This window comes from Polypterus senegalus, chromosome 3 (assembly GCF_016835505.1).
Source record: "Polypterus senegalus isolate Bchr_013 chromosome 3, ASM1683550v1, whole genome shotgun sequence".
Lineage (NCBI taxonomy): Eukaryota > Metazoa > Chordata > Cladistia > Polypteriformes > Polypteridae > Polypterus > Polypterus senegalus.
This window is the reverse complement of record NC_053156.1, coordinates 21,051,540-21,072,649: the sequence shown is the minus strand read 5'-3', so window position 1 is coordinate 21,072,649 and position 21,110 is coordinate 21,051,540. Positions and strand designations below refer to the sequence as shown.

At 44.6% G+C, this 21,110-nt stretch overlaps 1 protein-coding gene across 4 annotated transcripts in view; it reads left to right on the top strand.

Annotated features, from left to right (window-relative positions):
- Nucleotides 1–21,110, top strand: part of LOC120524909 (tensin-2-like) — a 218,250-nt gene that overhangs the window by 133,410 nt on the left and 63,730 nt on the right. The window contains exon 1 of one of the 4 annotated variants that reach the window (XM_039746769.1): nt 11,520–11,583. The exons of the other annotated variants lie outside the window; for them this stretch is intronic. The gene's annotated coding sequence lies outside the window, so the exon portion shown is untranslated. Of the gene's footprint in view, nt 1–11,519; nt 11,584–21,110 lie in introns of those variants that run through there. 4 annotated transcript variants of the gene reach the window in all.

Genomic DNA, 21,110 nt, shown 5'->3' with positions numbered 1-21,110 from the left:
CTTACGATACTCTCCAGTACTTCTTGAGTTCTTGTGAGTGTATGTGACATCTGTCAAGTTTTACTGGGTACCTGATAGTCGGCCAATGTCTCGAACCCTCACCCAGAACCTTCTTCTTCTTTGTTGTTCACTTGACCTTTATCTGGTTTCCTGATGTACTTGAACAAGTCCTGACATATTAACCCTTTTGTACTACTTCTAAGATGGACGCTGTACTTTAGTGTGGAAAGCATGCCAAAACACTTAATGCCTAATAGCTATATTACCCCTAAATGACTATGTGAGCCCCAGTCTCGTTTTTCTTCCCCAGGATCTTAGCCAAGACATCAAAACAAAGCCGAATCGCCAAACCCAGAATGGCAGTCAAATGCTCTCCCAAAGTCTCATTGCCTTGAATCCGTTACTCTTGCTATACTAACACACCTCACCGAAACTCTCGATAGTGTGCCTCCATCTTAAATACTGTCGGCACAGGACTTCACACGCCGTGTAAAAGTTAGCCATTGTTAGCAAATGTGTGACTGCGGCTACGGGAAAAACATAAAATGGTTGCAATCGTGAGAAGAAGCGAACAAGAAAATGGTTATGTGTCAACGCCACCAAAGTAAGAGCGAAGGAGGGCAGAATGAAAATATAAGGACAAGAATTCCACGAGAACGGGTTCTGCGTATTGCAAAACTTTAAAGCCTCATAACAGTGAGGCTTTTAATAACAACACTGCTTGCTTGCTTTTCTGAGGCAGTGTGTGTCATAAATATCCTGGACAGAAGGGCGCTGTGTGTACCAGTTGAATTTTGTGCTGACTGTGCCACTCTCTGCTGTGCCCTGTGACCCCGGGCTGTGTAGGCCGTGCCTGGATGTGACAGCAGATTCAGTGCATATTCAGACCCCTACACTTTCTGCAAACTTTTATTTTGTTGTAGATTTAATTTCAAAGGAATACATTTGCTAGTTTTGGCCATTAACCAGATTGTTTAATGGAATCTTAGAAAGTGAGAGGATGGCTGAGGAGTGGAGAAGAAGTGTACTGGTGCCGATATTTAAGAATAAGGGAGATGTGCAGGACTGCAGTAACTACAGGGGGATGAAACTGATGAGCCACAGCATGAAGTTATGGGAAAGAGTAGTGGAAGCTCCGTTAAGAAGTGAGGTGATGATTAGTGAGCAGCACGATGGTTTCATGCCAAGAAAGAGCACCACAGATGTGATGTTTGCTCTGAGGATGTTGATGGAGAAGTAGAGAGAAGGCCAGAAGGAGTTGCATTGTGTCTTTGTGGACCTGGAGAAAGTTTTTGACAGAGTGCCTCGAGAGGAGTTGTGGTATTGTATGTGGAAGACAGGAGTGGCAGAGAAGAATATAAGAGTGGTACAGGATATGTACAAGGGGAGTGTGACTGTGGTGAGGTCTGCGGTAGGAGCGACGGAGGTGGGATTACATCCGGGATCGGCTCTGAGCCCTTTCTTATTTGCATTGGTGATGGGCAGGAGGACAGAGGAGATTAGATAGGAGTCCCCGTGGACTGTGATGTGTGCTGATGACATTGTGATCTGTAGTGAGAGAAGGGAGCAGGTTGAGGAGACCCTGGAGAGGTGGAGATATGAGGAGGGGAGGAGAGGAATGAAGGTCAGTAGGACCACTAAGACAGAATACATGTGTGTAAATGAGAGGGAGGTCAGTGGAATGGTGAGGATTCAGGGAGTAGAGTTGGCGAAGGTGGATGAGTTAAGGATGCTAAGATTTGCATTGAGTGTGAAGGGGATAGACAGGGTTATCTTCCTGTCCTCTCCATCTTGCTCTGTCACCCCCATCACCTGCATGTCCTCTCTCAGCACATCCATAAACCTTCTCTTAGGCCTTCCTCTTCTCCTCTTACCCGTCAGCTCTATCCTTAGCACCCTTCTCTCATTATACTCATCAGCTCTCCTCTGCACATGTCCAAACCAACGCAATCTCGCCTCTCTGACTTTGTCTCCCAACTGTCCAACTTGAGCTGACCCTTTAATGTCCTCATTTCTAATCCTCGCCACGCCCAATGCAAATCTTGGCATCTTTAGCTCTGCCACCTCCAGCTCTGTCTACTGTTTTCTGGAGGCTTAATGAATCAATAATAAGGATAATAATAAAGTATATGTTAAGCACAGAAAAAGTAATTATTAAACAAACAAGCCCTCTTAATTCCCTGACAGCAATAATTATTTAGAAACGTTGCACAAATGTTACTGAAGGAAACACCAGTCACCACACCATAAACAATTAACACTTACAATAAAGTCCAAACACAGTCCAGTACAGCAGGGGCAGACCCCTGAGTGAAATGTAAAGTTTTGTCCTACCAGGTTCCAGTTGTTGCGTGAACATTTGCCATGATTGTGAGCGCCCCATTCCAGACAAAGACGTATCTGACCGAGATGAAGTCATGCAGGACACTCACGTAAGTCCAGATGTTAACCGTGATCCACGGTGGTTGGAGTTGCAATCTGACAGAGTGTGAAGCGCAGAAGCAAATATACACAGATGATTGCAATCCTCTTGGCATCTTTTCTTGCACTTTTTTTTAAAGATTATCTTCCTTTCCCGCAACCCCAGCAATTGCAAAGCTGCCCAATAACATAATACTACCAGGGCTGCTGGGAGTTGTAGTCAAATTAAGTAGCCCTATAATGCTTGTCCAAAGCGATACCATTATAAACCACCCCTCTTGGTGATGTATTTGATCTGAATAGCAGTGTAGCGGTTGTGGTGACCATCTGAAAGACGGTGATTTATTTTGTTAATGGTGGGAACTCCAAGAACACACCCAGCCTTCATCTTGCGTGCACAGTCTCACTCAGCAGAGACATGATTAGTGGCCCAATGAATCGATAAAGAATAGTGAAATAGATTAATCAAATGAAGAGAAAAAAAACATGCAATATAACAAAAAACACGTATGGAAAAGGCCCTCCCCAGAGCTCCAACGGCGATACTAAATTGTATATGAATTGTCCTATTATTACTAAATTGTAATAAACATAGCTTGGCAAACTAATAAACACCTAACAATAAACTTAAACAATGAACTCTAATGACAAAGTCCACAACACGGTCTAATGTAGCAGAGGCAGTTGACGATGGAAGGGCAAATGAACAGTTCACTGTAAGCAATGTAAAGCTTGTCCTTCCAGTTTCCTGATGTGGTGTGCGGTGAGGTGATTGGGTGTGCCCCCCTGATGAAGAAGTATCCAGTCTGTATAAACGCTCATGAACAGGCAGGCACGAAACAGACCATACACCCAGACAGGAACAGAAATCTATACTAATAAAAGGCAAAGCCCTCACTGACTGACTGACTGACTGACTCACTGACTGACTGACTGACTAACTCACTTACTGACTAACTCACTGACTGACTGACTGACCGACTCACTGACTCACTGACTGACCGACTCACTGACTCACTGACTGACTGACTGACTAACTCACTTACTGACTAACTCACTGACTGACTGACTGACTAACTGACTGACTGACTAACTCACTGACTCACTGACTGACCGACTCACTGACTGACTGACTGACTAACTGACTGACTGACTGACTGACTGACTAACTCACTGACTGACTGACTCATCACTAATTCTCGAACTTCCCGTGTAGGTAGAAGGCTGACATTTGGCAGGCTCATTCCTTACAGCTTACTTACAAAAGTTAAGCAGGTTTCATTTCGAAATTCTACACGCAACGGTCATAACTGGAACCTACTTACGTACATATATACGGCCATAGCCTGCAGCACGGTTGCCGTGAGAGGCGGAGTTGCGTCCCGCTTCATCATGCCTCCCACGTAATTGAGTGCCTGCCCATATAAGGCTGTCCGTCAGCAGCAATCCAATAGAAACACTCTGCCGCTAAACATTCAGACGAAGATGAGATGGTCAGGGATAGACTAGTGTTTGGCACAAACTCAGCGAAGGTGTGAGAGAAACTTTTAAGTGCCGGGTCTGAGCTAACATTAAATAAAGCCGTGGACATCGTGAGATCGCATGAGAGAGCACAAGCACAGCTGAGAACCTTCGATGCATGTGCTCCGAGCGGCTCACGTGAACTGACTGTGAACGCAGTATGCTGAGAACAACCAAAAGCTCCAAAGGGCGCTGAACAAAAAACGCATTACACAATTGAGAAGGCAGCAAAAGAATATGAAGCGAGTGACGCATACAAGCATATTCATAAGTGCAGCTACTGCGGAAACAAAGCACACGGTGGAAAAAGTCAATGCCCAGCTAAAGGAAGACAGTGTAAAAAATGTGGTAAATTGAAGCACTTCGCTAAAGTGTGCAGGACTGGGAAAGGTAAACCTGTGCATGCAGTGTGTGATGTCTCAGATAAAGAGGAAGACGAGCTGCTTATTGATGCAGTAGGACAAGAACAACCCTCTGACGCTGAACAAGCCTTTGTAGACATGTCAATAGGAAAGCAAGGTGTAAAGCTTAAGTTTAAATTACGTTCATAGACACGCTGCCGCTGGCATTTGTCACGCCTACGACGAATACGATATTCATGAGATACAAGTTTAATGAGAAGACGCAGGGTATAAACGAGACTTTTGATCACTTTGTAACAGAGTTAAAATTGCTGGTGAAGGACTGTGCTTATGCAAACGAAGATGAGATGGTCAGGGATATTGCGTTATTTTTAAAATGTTTCCTTTTCTTTTTCATAACTTCTTTAACACACTACTTCTCCGCTGCGAAGCGCAGGTAATTTGCTAGTTCAAGATAGACGACAGGTAATCCACACGGGTGAGCGGTGTATGATCAGACAGATGGACGATCCTAATCCATCAGCACCTTGCCAGTTCCCTTATTTTAAAGGGCCTGCTGGCTCAACCTTCTTCCCGAACTGTCCAACAGAATTATACCATCAGGGATATTGTACCTTTTTACATACTGCTGCTCAACAGCAGGTCAACCCTAAACCACCCTTGGAACTCTTCCTGCAATACTGGAAGATTAAATACAGTAATTAAATTAATCTAAGAAAATGACCCAGCAACACAGACAAAGCGGAGAATAAATATAATAAATCAATTTGTATAATACTAGAGGGCTTTGCCCTCTGCTCGCTTCGCTTGCCAACCCCCCTTGCCTGCACTACGCACTAGCCTCTTGTGGTTCTGCTGCTCACGTATGGGGATACGGATGTACAATTTAAACAGATTGTTATTTTCATAGGAATTGTTACATATGCATAATAGACCTATTTTACACTAATTCACCACCGTAAAAATAGTCAAACGTAATAATTTGAAGTAAATGACAGTATGTTTCATGTAGCGTTAGAGTTATTCATTGCGTAATACGTTTTCATTCGGTTTGGTTTTGGCTAACTAACACGCAAATACTTTTTAAACTTACACTTTAACTGTTAAACTTTTTTTTTAATTGTTTGAATTGTTCTGAAATTTTGATTCTGTGTTTTGACTTTCATCGTGACAACGCGACGTATAACTGCCCGTGATTGAATTTCGTTTCTTTCTCTCCAATAAATAGACCGACTTTTTTGAATGTTTGTCCCTGTGATTTGTTAATTGTCATAGCGAAAGTTATTCTAACGGGAAACTGTAAACGTTTTAATACGAATGGCATATCAAGATCTCCTTTGGTGTCTAATGTTATCCCCTGAAGATGTACTACATGACCTTTCTTGGATACGTCCTTCTTTCTACAGTAATTTGTGTGCTTTAAAACCAGACGGTGTTAACAGTTGAAGATATTCTTCGTGATATTGTAAGTTGATGTTTTCATCCTCTGCACCATCACCACCAACTGTTTCAGCACAGTCTATTGATACGATTTGCCGTGTAACCATTCAACAATTTTCGAGTTAATTTGTTTGACTTCATCGTTTCTCGGTGCTAGGATTACCCGTGTACTCATTTTTTTAGTTGATAACCGTTCGTGATGAAATTCATCAATAAGATTTGGACATAATACGTCTTCTTTAAATGGGAACTTAAAGTGAGGAAAACGTTAAAATTTATAAGAGCCGAGAGAGCAGAATCTGTGTCTGTCAAACGCATTCACACGAATGACAGGTGAGTGGACCGTGGGCTTGGTTGAATGAGAGGTGGACTTGAAAACATCTCAAGGCCAAAGTCTCATCTCGTGGGACTTGAAAAAAATCTCTTCAAAAAAGTTCTGTCTCGTCCCTGGCTTTTTTTATATAACAGAGAGAAACAAAAAACAATCAGATCCATAAGTGAACACCTCACCCCTCAAACTCATACAAAAAACACAAAATGAAACTTGAACAACAGATAACTCACAAAGCCCGCACAGTTCTGTCTCTTCTTAAATGAACTTATAGTCTTTGTTCCTCTCTTTATATGTAGAGTCACCAGAATGCGCAGTCCCAGAGCAATAAAGATGGTTTTCAGATCACCCAGTCTTGACGCTCTTGACTGTCCCATCCATTTCTTTCACCTCCAAACTGGAAACTGGCTTCGACCTTTAAGCAAGACAATCTCCTACCTGGCCTTGGATAGTCTACACCAGTGCCCTCCAACACAGAGCTGGTGTTCTGTTCCATTCTTTTTATTTTCCCTTTTTCACACTCCTTTTTAACAGTAGATTAGCATCCACTACCATGGCAGCCTCCCAGAATTCACTGCAACTGACCGTACCCCACAAAGGTCCTCCCTTTTGCCGTCTGCCTAATGTGCCCATTTCTCTCCTTCCACTTTCATAAATAGGGTTGGGTCAAGACTGAGAGACAAACGACAAACCAGAAAATACATTAAGTGGCAGAGCTACAGCGCTGCTACAGGACAAAGCCAACAAAACGTCAATGCCGGGAGATCAAAACGTACGAGCGTCAAAGCTAAAATGAGAGACAAGAATACAAGAGCAAGAAGTCACTGACCCAGAATCCTTCAGAGGAAAGAGTTTGACAGGATGATTAGAATAGGACTTGGAATCAATGGAAGTGATTTCAAGGGGGACCTTTGAACCTGTCATGCCGTGTCGTGACCTCTGAGGACACGCCCCTAACAACAGCAGTGAGCATGAAAAACAAAAAGGCCGGACAAAATGGCCCTAAAATTGATTAACCTTTGTGACCAGTAGGGGGTGCCACCCAAACACACCATCACAAATAAACATTTTATTTTCCATAAATACCTCTCACAGGCCTCTCTCCAGTGTAGCCCAATGCACAAAATCCAAACAATTATCTTATTCCGCCCTCTTTGTCTTTCCTCTCCTTCCTCTCCTCCAGGTGAGTTTCATCCTCTTCCACCCGACTCTAACTTCCTGAGTGAAGGAGAGTGGGTGAGTGAGTGGGAGTACTTCCGGTGTTCCCACATTGTATCCAGGAAGCACTTCCAGGTCAGGTGGGACCTTCTTAAATGGAGGAAACTTCCTCTCCACAGCTTGCTTAGGTAGCTTCAATAAGACCCAGCTGTGCTGCCCATTGGAACTCCAGTTCCCATAAGGCCTTGCAGGAGGGTATATGGGAGACCCACCAGAGAACTACTGCCGCCTCTCATTCTGGGGGAGCAGGATGGCGGTCTCCTGCCATCCTTCTGTTAAACGGGCCTCTTGCTGGGTAAGAAACCATGAATCATCAGAGCCAAGATGCCAGTGCATGCTTGCTGTCACCATGGCACCATCAAATTAAAGGATGGTTACAATGGCGCTCACAGAAGGAAGCCAATGAGCATAAACATGGAAAGTACTAGGAGCTGGTAGACAAATATCACAGGCCAGGCTAGTGAACACACTGTGAGCCCATTAAGGTGGGCTTTCGGGGAATTGCAGAGCCCGAACACTGCTGGGCATCATAGGGGAGATGAAGATGAAGGCTTATACAGGGTGGTGCAGGGAAACAGGAAATTATCAGTTGACGTTCAATGCACGAATAAACACATCACAAAACACACGTATTGATGAAATGTACAAGTGATGCAGTTAATAATGGTAATCAATATTCATTTTATGTTTTGAAGAACACATCATAAGGGTGTTGTCCATTTCTCTGTACACATTCTGACAGCCTGTTGTGGAAATTCTGCATTGCTTGACGTAACCTGTCAAGAGGATTTCCTCTTCAATCCTCCTTTTTATTTCAGCAATGGCTGCAGGACATGGGCGGTAGACTTGGCTTTTAAGACGTCCCCAGAGAAACAATGAGATCTGGGGATCTCGGGGGGCCATGGAATGTCACCATTGCATGAAATGACGCACCTTCCAAACAATCGTCAAATAGCTGACATCGATTGTCGGGCAGTGTGCGAAGTGGCTCCACCTGGGGACTTCTCTTTTAAGGCTGAACCAGTTTCTTCGAAATTACACATGAACAGACGGGACACGATCATGACGTCCTAACTGGTAATGATGCCGAAATTCCTTTTGCACAGCAGTCACACTATCACCAATCTTATAAAAGGCTTTCACAGTGAAGGCACGTTGCGCACCACTCCACTGCTCCGTTATAACTAATGGCAAGGAGTTCTAAATGAGTCCAAACAACTACTGACTCCCAAGGGTCGCCAACACCTACACTGTATTGTCAAAAGTATTAAGACGCCTGCCTTTACCCACACATGAACTTTAATGCCATCCCATAAGCTTTAATATGAGTCGGCCCTCCCTTTACATCTCTATCAGCTTCAGCTCTTCTCTGAAGGCTTTCCATGAGGTGTTAATGGGAATTTGTGAGCAGGAGAGCATTGGTGAGGTCGGGCACTGATGTTGGGTGAGAAGGCCTGGCTCGGTCACCGTCTCCACTCGAATTCATCCCAATGGTGGTCTGTCGGGTTGAGGTCGGCGCTCTGTGCAGCCACACCAAACTCGCTCCTTCATTTCTTTATAGACCTTGCTCTGTGCACTGGTGTGTGTGCCCAGTCATGTCGCCATCCCCAAACTGTGCCCACAAAGTTGAGAGCCTGAAATTGTCCAAAAAGACTTTGTATGCTGAAGCATGAAGAGTTCCTTTCATTGAAACTAAGGGTCCAAGCACAACCCCACACGCCATAATTTCCCCTCCACCACACTTCCCACTTGGCACAATGCAGTCAGGCGAGTCCCGTTCTCCGGGTCAGACTCGTCCATCATATTGTGTGATTTGTCGCTCCAGAGGACACGTCTGCACTACTCTTGGGTCCAGTGGTGGGTGGTGGGCTTTACACCACTGCATCCGACGCTTTGCATTGCACTTGGTGATGTCAGGCTTGGCATGGAGACCCATCCCATAAAGCTCTCTCTCTACGCTGCACTGTTGTTGAGCTTTTGGAGGTCTGTAGCTATCGACTCTGAAGAAAGTTGGTGACTTCTGCACACCTCAGCATGCGCTGTCCCCGCTCTGTGATTTGACGTGTCCGACCACTTCGTGGCTGAGTTGCCATTGTTCCCAATGGCTCCTACTTTGTTATAATACCACTGACAGCCGACTGTGGAATATTTAATAGCGAGGACATTTCACGAATGGACTTACTGCACAGGTCCCATCCTATCAGGGTACCAGGCTTGAATTCACTGAACTCCTGAGAGCTCAGAAGAAGAGAGAAGGACCAACACTGCAGATATGGAATCTTTGCATAAACTTTATTTCATTGCCAATAAAAGCCTTTGAAACTTATGAAATAAGTATACCATAGAAACATCTGACAAAAGGACCAGTGGACACGTTTATTTTATGTCACCATTATTAGTTTTTTTTTACTTTTCATGATGACATGGCTCTACCTCACCTGCCTCCCCTGACTGCACGTCCCTGTCGGTGTGTTCACACAAACATGTTGCGTAAGCCCCATTTCCACACTCATTTCGAAATGTATAAAAATGAATCTTGACGTAAAGCCACGGACATTTTCAGGGCAGCCTCACACCCACGTTTTCTGGCTGGTTTTGCCAACTGGCGGTGCCCAACGTCAAAGCGGTGCTACTGTTTCTGCGTCGTTTCCCTTTTTTTTTTGAGATTCGCAATATCAGCAAGAGTGAAAGGGAAGGTCTACAGGACGGTACTGAGACCAGCTATGGTATATGGACTGGAGACGGTGGCACTGAGCAGAAAGCAGGAGACAGGGCTGGAGGTGGCAGAGTTAAAAGATGCTAAGATTTGCATTGGGTGTGACGAGGATTAGAAATGAGGACATTAGAGGGTCAGCTCAAGTTGGACGGTTGGGAGGCAAAGTCAGAGAGGCGAGATTGCGTTAATTTTGGACGTGTGCAGAGGAGAGATGATGAGTATAATGAGAGAAGGGTGTCAAGAAGGAGTAAAGGAAGGCCTAAGAGAAGGTTTATGGATGTGCTGAGAGAGGACATGCAGGTGATGGGTGTAAAAGAACAAGATGGAGAGGACAGAAAGATATGGAAGAAGAGGATCCTCTATGGCGACCCCTAACGGGAGCAGCCGAAAGAAGACGATCCATAACGCGGGCGTGTTCAAATACACCACAATTCATTTCTTTTGTTTTCAGATTTAATTCACTAGTAGACTGTTGCCCCATGCATGATTGAAAATGGATGGATGGATGGCATGAACATGGAGTTGGAGAGGAAGCAGAAAAAGAGACTAAGAGGTGTGATGAGACAAAATGGGCACCCCACCCAGCATTTAGGGACCCTAACCTATTTAGTCAGATCCAATAGAGCAGCTGGCAATCCCTTTGCTTTGATTTGTTGTGTTCTCCCTGTAATCCTCCATAAAGTGCTTTCCATATTAAAGACTTCCATTTTGTTTGGGGGGCACACCCAACGTGAACTTGATCTTGAGATTGATTCTAGAGAACCGGGGTAGGACCTCTTAAGGACACTGGCACATCTGTGAAGGAAGGAGATGAAGGACAATGGAGTTTTGTGACGGCTCCTGCCTTGTGTCTTGTTGATCCCGTACTGAGCTCCGAGCCCCTCCAGTAAAGCCCCCTATGATGGGTAGACTGCGAAAGTGTAGGGCATTGGGGTCGTTTTGTGTGGAGACATGTCTTGCATCCACACCAGGGGGAGGCTCTCACATGAAGTCAAGCAGAGGCTTGTCACGTCGCCAGATGGCCACCACGTCCCCAGAAGCAGTCCTTAGGCTGACCGCAGATCCGTCCTCCCATTCACCGACGGCAGCAGCTGGGCGTTTCTTTTTCATTCCTAAACAAACTTAATTCTGTCCCTTTAGTGGCTGTGGGCAGAGAAGCAGCTTGAGGAGCCCACACGGAGGCTCTTGGATTATTTTTCACTCAGTGAATTTATTTTAGTGGAACTCAAGCTGGACCTGTCCATGCAGCTGCTGCCTGACATGTTGCTCTGAGGGCTTTCTTGTTTTATTTTTGATTCAAATTAAGGGGAAAAAATGTAAATCGATGGTTGGGATCCTGCAAAACTGTGGAAACGGTCAGATGTTGAAGGAGACCTGGCAGGGTGCCAGGCCTGCAGGCGGTTTCTGTGTCCGTGTTTTCCTGCGCTGTGGCGTGTGAGGGGAGGGACTGCGAGAAAGACGGAGCAAGAGAGCCAGACGAGTACAGAGCTCTGGGAAGCACAGACACCAGTTGGACGTTCCACTTTCTGTTGGGCCCAGGAGTGTCAGAGAAGCTGCAACCCGTCAAGTCGCAGGTACCAACATCGGGGAGTAGGGGATGCTGTGCTGTCGGCAGGGTGGCAAAAAATAGGGAAGGTTTTTAGAGCAGGACATAGCCTGCTGAGCTTATTGGTCACCTCTAGGGGACAGTTTGGGTAGTTGTCCCCTTCTCCTGGCAGGGATTGTGTTGATTAACGTGCATCAAGAAGTGCAGGTCAACATGAAAGGCTGAGGACCCAGCCAGCCAGTTGTCACAAACAGGCAGGGAAAAAACGTGTCCTTGTGCTTGAAGGACAAGGCAATGGTTTAGCCAGTGTGCAGGAACAGCCAGCATAAAAGACCAGTCAAGTCTGGCTAAGCGTGACTAGGGAAGTAACTGGAGTGGCCCCCAACAACAACTTCTTCAGGAGTACGCCAGGGCTGAGGGTCACCAGCATTAACACATTCGGTGCATTAGAGCTTAGAGCAGGTCATTGGTCACCATCTGCTAGAATACCTAAGAAACGTTAACGCTGGGTCCGTAATTTCAGGAGCAAGCTGGAGCCGTCGACCTCATCGGTGTTAGCTCAGTTCTTCAGGCCAGTGCTGAACTGTCAGCCGCATCTCAAAAAAAGAAACATGGGCCAGGAGAGCACACGGGCATTTGGGAAAAACTCTCAAGCGTCTGCCATTTATAGAGCAGACCGGGATTGAGACAGTGTCAGACAGATAGATAGACAGGCACTATATAATAGATACGGATAACTGGTATTATTAGTATTAAAATTCTGTAGATAGACAGGGCACTGTATAATAGATAGATAGGGGCATAGATAGGAATGGCAACTATATCATACATTGGCAGAAATGAAAGGCACTGTATAATAAATAATTGGTTTTATCTGTATTGTCATTATATAGATATATAGATAAATAGATAGAAAAGGCACTATATAATAGATTGATAGAAGTGAAAGGCACACTATTATAGATAGATAGAAAAGCCACTATATTAGAGAAATTGATAGAAATGAAAGGCACTATATAATACAAAATTTGTTGTATCAGTATTACCATTATATAGATAAATAGATAAATATATAGAAAAGGCACTATATAATAGATTGATAGAAATAAAAGGCACTATATAATACAAAATTGGTTGTATCAGTTGTAAGAGCTAGCCCGGCCACAGACAGACACGACAACGCAGTGTCCACAACACACACGTTTATTAAACAACTATTTACAAAATTTACAATGTCCAGTCCTTGGTTCTTTCGGCCGCCTCCACTCCTGTCTCACAAGCTCCGTCCTTTTTCCACCCGACTCCGGCTCCTCGAATGCAGTGAGGTGGCCCCTTTTATCTTGCCCCGGATGTGCTCCAGGTGCCTGATAATGAACTTCCGGCAGCACTCCCCAGTGTGGCAGAAGTGCTGCCCATGCACCCGGAAGCACTCCGGGCATAAACCATCCCATATCTATCAGCACTTCATGGTGTCCCGGAAGCGCTGTCCCCCAGGGATCAAGGACCATCCAGGTGCCCAGGGTTTCCTCCTTCCTCCTGGCGTCCCAGTGGGGCAAGGTTCCTGGCCGTCTATCACACAGTATTATCATTATGTAGATATATAGATAAATTGATAAAAAGGCACTATGTAGTAGATAGATAACTAGGTAATTGGTAATATCAGTATTATTGTTATATAGATAGATAGAAAAGTTAGTGTATAATTGAAAGTCTGATATATAGATAAAAAGGCACTACATAATAGATAAATAGATAAATGGTTGAATTAGTATTCTTATTATATAGATAAATATATAGAAAAGGCACTATATAATAGATAGATAATTGGTAGTATCAATATTATCATAAAACAGATATATTGAAAAATAGAAAAGGCACTACATAATAGATAGAGTGATAGATTATTTTTTGTAACAGGGTGCTCTGTGTTTAAATGTGAGTCTTGTGGGTGGTAGCCCAAGCCCCCCCTGATGTTGTGTCACCTCTCCTGAGCCCTCCGTCTGGCTGTTTAAGACTCGGCGATGAGGAGCTCAGCCAGTTGTGCACTGAAGCGGTTTGTAGGTCTGTGAGTTTTTTCGATTGTTTCGGCTTATGCTCTTTTGTTCTTTTGGGACTTGTTAGCTTGGATTGCCTTCTTTTTTATTTGAAAGATTTTGTTACATTATCCTCCCTTTTTGAAAATAAATCTTCATTTATTAAGAATCCTCCTTGCCTCTTGGTTACCAGCCAGAGATCTGATGGTTTCCCTTTCTTATTGGGCATTTCTTATATTTCTTGAGAGTCTTTTGATATATATATATATATATATATATATATATATATATATATATATATATATATATTACATTTATAAGCCAGCATCTTATTATTTTGTCCTGGAAGCCACCAGGTGATGATGCTGGTGGGCTGTCTGGTGAGGGTCCCGGCCTGATTTTTGTACCTATTTCTGGAGGCCCCCAGCTCCTTCTCTATGACCCTGACTCTGATTCCCAGCAGACAGAACCTTTGTTACTCTTGAAGGACATTGCAGGGTTTCATTAGCAGACAAAACAGCATAAACACAGGACACTCATTACAGGAATTCTCGATGTCTTTAAGGACTTTAACAAAGGTGTGTGTCTTTTGATTTGCACATTGCCTTGTCAGTCGCAGTTTCACACTGTTAAAGTTGTTGCTCGCCAGCTGGACTCCCAGCCGTTAAGTCAGTTTGTTTAGTCTGTTGGCATCCCCGGCACTAATGCCACCCTGGCACATCTGTTTACTTCTGAAGGGGCAGTCTGAAAACAACACATGTATGTATTTCTTAGAGAGTGGATTGCAGCCAAGTTCTGAATTGGGTTAAATGGGTACCTTTCTGGGCAAGCAGGCCATCAGCCAGGGTAGATGTCACTTGATTTCGGGCCAGGTCAGTGACTATTAAGTGCTCGGGTTCATCCCAAAGTAAGGCATCCATTTCTTAGAACACATGCCAAGGTTAAGGACTCACTAAGGTAAATCTCTCCATTTCTGGAGCAGCACCTCTCATTTAGGATTAGGCCAGTCTGAGATCCATTTTAGTGTTCATGTGCCAATTACTTGCAGTACGGAGCAGACCAGTGGTCAATGTCCGCCATTGTCAGTCAGCCAGCCATTATCCAACCCGCTATATCCTAACACAGGGTCACGGGGGGTCTGCTGGAGCCAATCCAAGCCAATGCAGGGCACAAGGCAGGAACAAATCCCCGGGCAGGGAGCCAGCCCACCACAGGGCATACAAACACACACCAAGCACACACTAGGGACAATTTAGGATCACCAATGCACCTAACCAGCATGTCTTTGGACTGTGGGAGGAAACTGGAGTATCCGGAGGAAACCCACGCAGACACGGGGAGAACATGCAAACTCCACGCAGGGAGGTCCGGGTCTCCTAACTGCGCGGCACTACCACTGCTCCACCGTGCCGCCTTTCCGCCATTGTTCATACATCATTTCTTAAAGAACAGGCCAGCATTCAGGGTCAGTCTGTTTTAAGGTTGTAAATTTTAGCGAGCTGATCAGATTTTAGGACTGACCACGGAGAAGACGGAGCTGGTCATTGCCATTTCAGCGACAGGAATAGCAGTTGCATTCATGTCCGAGACAGCAGGTTAGAGGTGAGGACTGATCAGGCTAATTGAAAGAGGGGGACATCAACAGGCCTTTTCCCACCGCAACAACCAATGAGTTGATAAAGCAGATCCAGCAACATTCAATTAGCTTAAGGGTGAATCACGTTCTCGAGGACAGCTAGTGGAGATTAAGGGGAAGTGCATTTAAAACTGCAGTCGGGAAGCAAAGAATTGTGGGACTCTGAAACAAGCTAGCGAGACGTGGAGTTGAAGCAGAAACCTCGACAACCTTTTTTTTAGAGATGTTGGGACAGCCTAGCTGTTAGCTAAACAAATGGGCTCGATGGACTGAGTGGTCTCCTCTCGTTTGTCAAATTTCTGATGTTCTTATGAGTTCCTGCATGATGCTGGCCCTGGGACACTTGTGGTGTGGAGTTGCACTGCAGAACAAGAACTGTAACCTTTCTGCAAAACATGCAGTGTAGGACGCAGTGGGGCGCACCAGGGAAGCGACTATGAAGAGTGATGTGGCGGAAAGTGCGGTGCGATTGGGGAGTTCATGGGGGACCCCCTGCACCTTAATTACCTTGAAGGAATCACGACTTCGCTGAGGAGATTATTGGTTCAATGCGGCGCATGGTGTGGCGCACCAGGGAGACAACAATAAAGAGTGATGATGTGTGAAGTGTGCTGCTCCATTTTCACCGATACCTCGCCTAACTACTCACAGATCTGTAAGGTGGCACCAGTGCTTGTGGTGAAGCAATCCGCACATTTCAACACCTGAACCCCACACGTAAATAGTTCCTGGTTGAACAAAAACTCCATACCCTGAAGTGGGAGCTTCTGGGAACTACAAAGAGTCGGAGTTCCTGCGCTGGGAAGGCTACACACGTTCCCGAGTTTCTACAAAGTCCCTGATTCCTGAAAAAAATTCCTGCAGTGGGAAAAGCACCTAAAGATAAATCTGTGTGCTGTTTAAGAAGTGCGAAGTGTCCATTTCTCTTAGAGTAGCCCAGTGCTTAGATTCAGCCCACCTGAATGCCTCCATTTCTCAGAATGTAGGCCAAATGTCATTACTGACCAGGTTAAAGCGGTCCGTTCATGAAGGAGTAGCCCATTGCTCACCATCTGTAAGAATAACCGTATTCATTATTAAAGGGGCAGACCAGAGCTGAGAGCCAGTCTGTGTTGTTAAGGTGTATCTACGTCTGAAGCTGGTGTCACGCTATACAACTTCACGTCACACTGAACAACTACAGTTGACTCGAGGGTATCAGATTAAATGAGCTAGCATTGCAGGGGATGACGGGTTAAGCTGATATCTCGTTAAACGCAGTTGCTGATCTCATCGTTTGAGGATGTCGATATACGTGACTAGAAATCGTTGAGAGATGACAGATTACATGATCGTGTGACGACCTTCTAGCATAGTTTCACAGAGTTTGCTCCTTTCTCCGACAGCCAATAATAACGTGCTGGCTGTGCAAGGTACAGCAAGTTCAGCCAAAATCCCTGTGCCTTTATTGGCTGTTTTTTAACTTTCTTGTATACGAAGTATAGGGAATGTATTGGAATCATCCAGAAATTCGATATCGAGATTTTGATGAATCTCGATGTTTAGGACCACCCTGAGTTTTGAAAATACAATTTTTGGAATTATGTCTGTGTGTGTGTGTAAACACAATAACTTGAGTACGCGACTTGTTCGGTCTGTCCTTTCAGAGTGGGGGAGAGAGAGAAACCAAAAGACCAATGAGGGCACTTCTTAGTCTAAGCCACGCCCCTTTCTGTCACACCAGTCTGTAGTTTTTCTTTCTCACGTATGAAGTATAGGGAATGTATTAGAATCGTCCAAAAATTTGATGTTGAGATTTTGACGAATCTCGACGTTTTTAGACCTCCCTGAGTCCAAAAATACCATTTTTGGAATTCTGTCTGTGTGTGTGTGTAAGCACGATAACTTGAGTACGCTTTCACTTCGGTCAACCAAATCTTGCATACAAGTATTAGGTACAAAACGTAGATTTCTATCAACTTTTGGGCTATTCCTGTTAAACGGATGTGGTACCTTTCATTCATGCAGCTGCAGAGTCCGATTTATTCAACTTCACTTTTATAATAATTGTTCAATATATTATTATTTTGATTTGATTTGTTGTTGATGGTTCTTTAATGTACATAATATAAAAATATAATCATTGTCTTATGGTTTATTCCTCAAATATCCTTCCCAATACATATATATATACTGCTCAAAAGAATTAAAGGAACACTTTTTAATGAGAGTATAGCATAAAGTCAATGAAACTTATGGGATATTAATCTGGTCAGTTAAGTAGCAGAGGGGGTTGTTAATCAGTTTCAGCTGCTGTGGTGTTAATGAAATTAACAACAGGTGACCTAGAGGGGCAACAACGAGATGATCCCCAAAACAGGAATGGTTTAACAGGTGGAGGCCACTGACATTTTTCCCTCCTCATCTTTTCTGACTGTTTCTTCACTAGTTTTGCATTTGGCTACAGTCAGTGTCACTACTGGTAGCATGAGGCGATACCTGGACCCTACAGAGGTTGCACAGGTAGTCCAACTTCTCCAGGATGGCACATCAATACGTGTCATTGCCAGAAGGTTTGCTGTGTCTCCCTGCACAGTCTCAAGGGCATGGAGGAGATTCTAGGAGACAAGCAGTTACTCTAGGAGAGCTGGAGAGGGCCATAGAAGGTCCATAACCCATCAGCAGGACCAGTATCTGCTCCTTTGGGCAAGGAGGAACAGGATGAGCACTGCCAGAGCCCTACAAAATGACCTCCAGCAGGCCACTGGTGTGAATGTCTCTGACCAAACAACCAGAAAGACTTCATGAGGGTGACCCAAGGGCCCCATGTCCTCTAATGGGCCCTGAGCTCACTGCCCAGCAGCATGCAGCTCGATTGGCATTCGCCATAGAATACCAGAATTGGCAGATGCACCACTGGTGCCCTGTGCTTTTACAGATGAGAGCAGGTTCACCCTGAGCACGTGACAGAAGTGAAAGGGTCTGGAGAAGCCATGGAGAACATTATGCTGCCTGTAACATCATTCAGCATGAGCAGTTTGGTGGTGGGTTAATGATTGTCTGGGGAGGCATATCCATGGAGGGTCACACAGACCGCTACAGGCTTGACAAAGGCACCTTGGCTGCCATTAGGTATCAGGATGAAATCCTTGGACCCATTGTCAGACCCTATGCTGGTACAGTGGCTCCTGGTGCACGACAATTCCTGGCCTCATGTGGTGAGAGTATGCAGGCAGTTCCTGGAGGATGAAGGAATTGATACCATTGACTGGCCACCACACTTTCCTGACCTAAATCCAATAGAACACCTCTGGGACATTATGTTTTGGTCCATCCAATGCCACCAGGTTGCACCTCAGACTGTCCAGGAGCTCAGTGATGCCCTGGTCCAGATCTGGGAGGAGATCCCCACAACACCATCTGTCATCTCATTAGAAGCATGCACCGATGTTGTCAGGCATGTATACAAGAACACAGGGGCCATACAAAGTGCTGCATACAATTTGAGTTGCTGCAATTCAATTTTGGCAAAATGGACTAGCCTGCCACATAATTTTTTCACTCTGATTTTTGGGGCGTCTTTGAATTCAGGGCTCTGTAGGTTGATCATTTTCATTTCCATCAAACGATGTGGCATCCTTTCGCTCCTAACACATTACCCAGTCTATATCAGTATAGATATCCAGGAGGATTTCTTTTTCCCATTGAGATCTGATGTGTTTTCAAAGTGTTCCTTTAGTTTTTTTTGAGTAGTTTATATATATATATATATATATATATTAAAAAGCCAAATACCACTGGCTCACTCATCACAAAATCACCCAAACCATGAGGACTTGGGATTTAAAATTTAGAATGTTTGTTACCCTTGGCCCATAGGTGCTCACTAAGAAATGGTTTTAAAAATTCCGTGGTCCAAGCGTGAAATTTCTTATAGTTTTTAGGACCTGTTTGTATGTCTGTCCGCTTTTCACGAGAAAACTACTTCACGGATTTAGATCGGGGTTTTTTTCTACAATTTGCTTGAACATTCCGTTGATTTTGCGATTTTGTAAACTCACTAAGTATCATAGTTTGCTTGCGGTACCGATTTATTAGCACAAATCCGAGAGATACTCGGATAACCTTAACTCTGCTTAGTAAGCAAACGAGAGAGCAACTTAACAGATTTAGTTCTTTTTTTTATATATTTTGCTTAAACATTCCAGTTGATTTTGCAACTTCTCTCATTGCGCTAAGAACCAGAGTTCGCTTGCAGGAGCGATATATTCACGCTAATCAGAGACAGAGGCTGCGGGCCGAGGTGTACAGGGAAGAGTGACGTCAGGAGTAGAGAGCTGGACGGGGCCCTCCTCACTGTCCTGCTTCACTAATATGCGGGCGAAGCCGCGAGGGATGGCTAGTCTGAGTATACGAGAAAACTCAAGGGGAGACCACTCCTAATTTTTCCATTGTATTATTGTATGTGAGGCAGACGTGCCTCTCTTCGGTTTGCAAGGTCCAAAACACCATTCCTCATCACTGTGTTGTTGGTTGTCTAGCTCTCCCATGCTCAGAAGTCCAACCCTATGACTTAACGCAGAATCAATCAGGGTGAGTCAAATAGGAGACAGTTTCTTAAACAATATGTCGGTCGCTGGTTGCCATTGTCGGGTCGCGTAGGGACGTGACTCACCATCAGATTTATTGGAAATGGGTCGCGTATGGTTTGTAATGTGTCTCATGATGGGTTTGCACAGGTTGTTTAAGCAGAAGGTCTCCAAGGTGGAAACCCGCTTTAACTATCAATGGCTTTTCTCCAAGGGTGACAGTCCCCGATCGGACAGTCATCATGAACTTGGTCTCATAGACATTGAAAAGATTAAGATTGGGTCACGAGAAAAAGAAATCCTGACTTAAGATGTCACATTGCACACATGGCTGCTAGGTCACAGGAGCACACCGTGGTTCACTAGGATTATTTCCATGAAGTCTACGACTGAAAATTGCTGTAATTTTTCACAACGGGATTGCGACTTCTCAGAGCACTTTCAGATTTCCACGATATCGTGAACAGCCAGATAATGGTGCTGGCTGCCATACAAATGTTTTGCAGGGATGGTGAGTTCAGCCATAGCCTCAGCCCAGCTTCTTTTCCGTTTTCCACGCTGTCACAGCGTGACAGACTCAAGAACATCAGGCGAAGGAGCAGCCCCTGTTCTGTTTATGCAGTCCAGAACACCCGCTTGGCTTCGTTTCTTGCGTCCACATTGTATCCTTTGTACTTCTGGATAAGCATTCATTGGTTGTCAGCTCTTTCCTCCTTTTGACTTAAGACAAAATTTTATGGCTTGTCACAGAGCACTATGACCGAGTCACTGGGAATGTCACACTACTGTACACGACCGGCTGGGACTGCGCACAACTTTCTAAGATGGCATAAATGAAGGCCACAACTTAAAATCGCTGGAATGGAATGTCATGTAATGTGACATCTGCCAGAGCTTTGGCCCAAGTATAGGAAAGCTATCTATTTTCATAAAAGAGTTGGACATACTGTATACAGTGTCAGTGGCAATAACTGTCTGCTCCTTAACAAGTTATGAATTTATAATTAACTAGCCAACCCACGCCGTACCATACGCCGCATAATCAGGCCGTTTTTTTAATGATTTTTAAGCACAGGGAGAAAATGAACATTTGAAAAATCGGTAATGTAATAAATCAGCAAGAAAAGCAACATTGTAACAATGCACGGAACGAACCCACGCACAATCATCCATGACTGAAAAATGGCGGACCGCCATCGCGCCCTGCCTGCTCATGTGCCCACCTCCAACTCATCACTCGAGTCGTTGTCGTCTTCACACAGTCCACATGCACCTGTGACTCACGTAGACTTTTCATTGTGCGGTTTTGGCTGCTTTT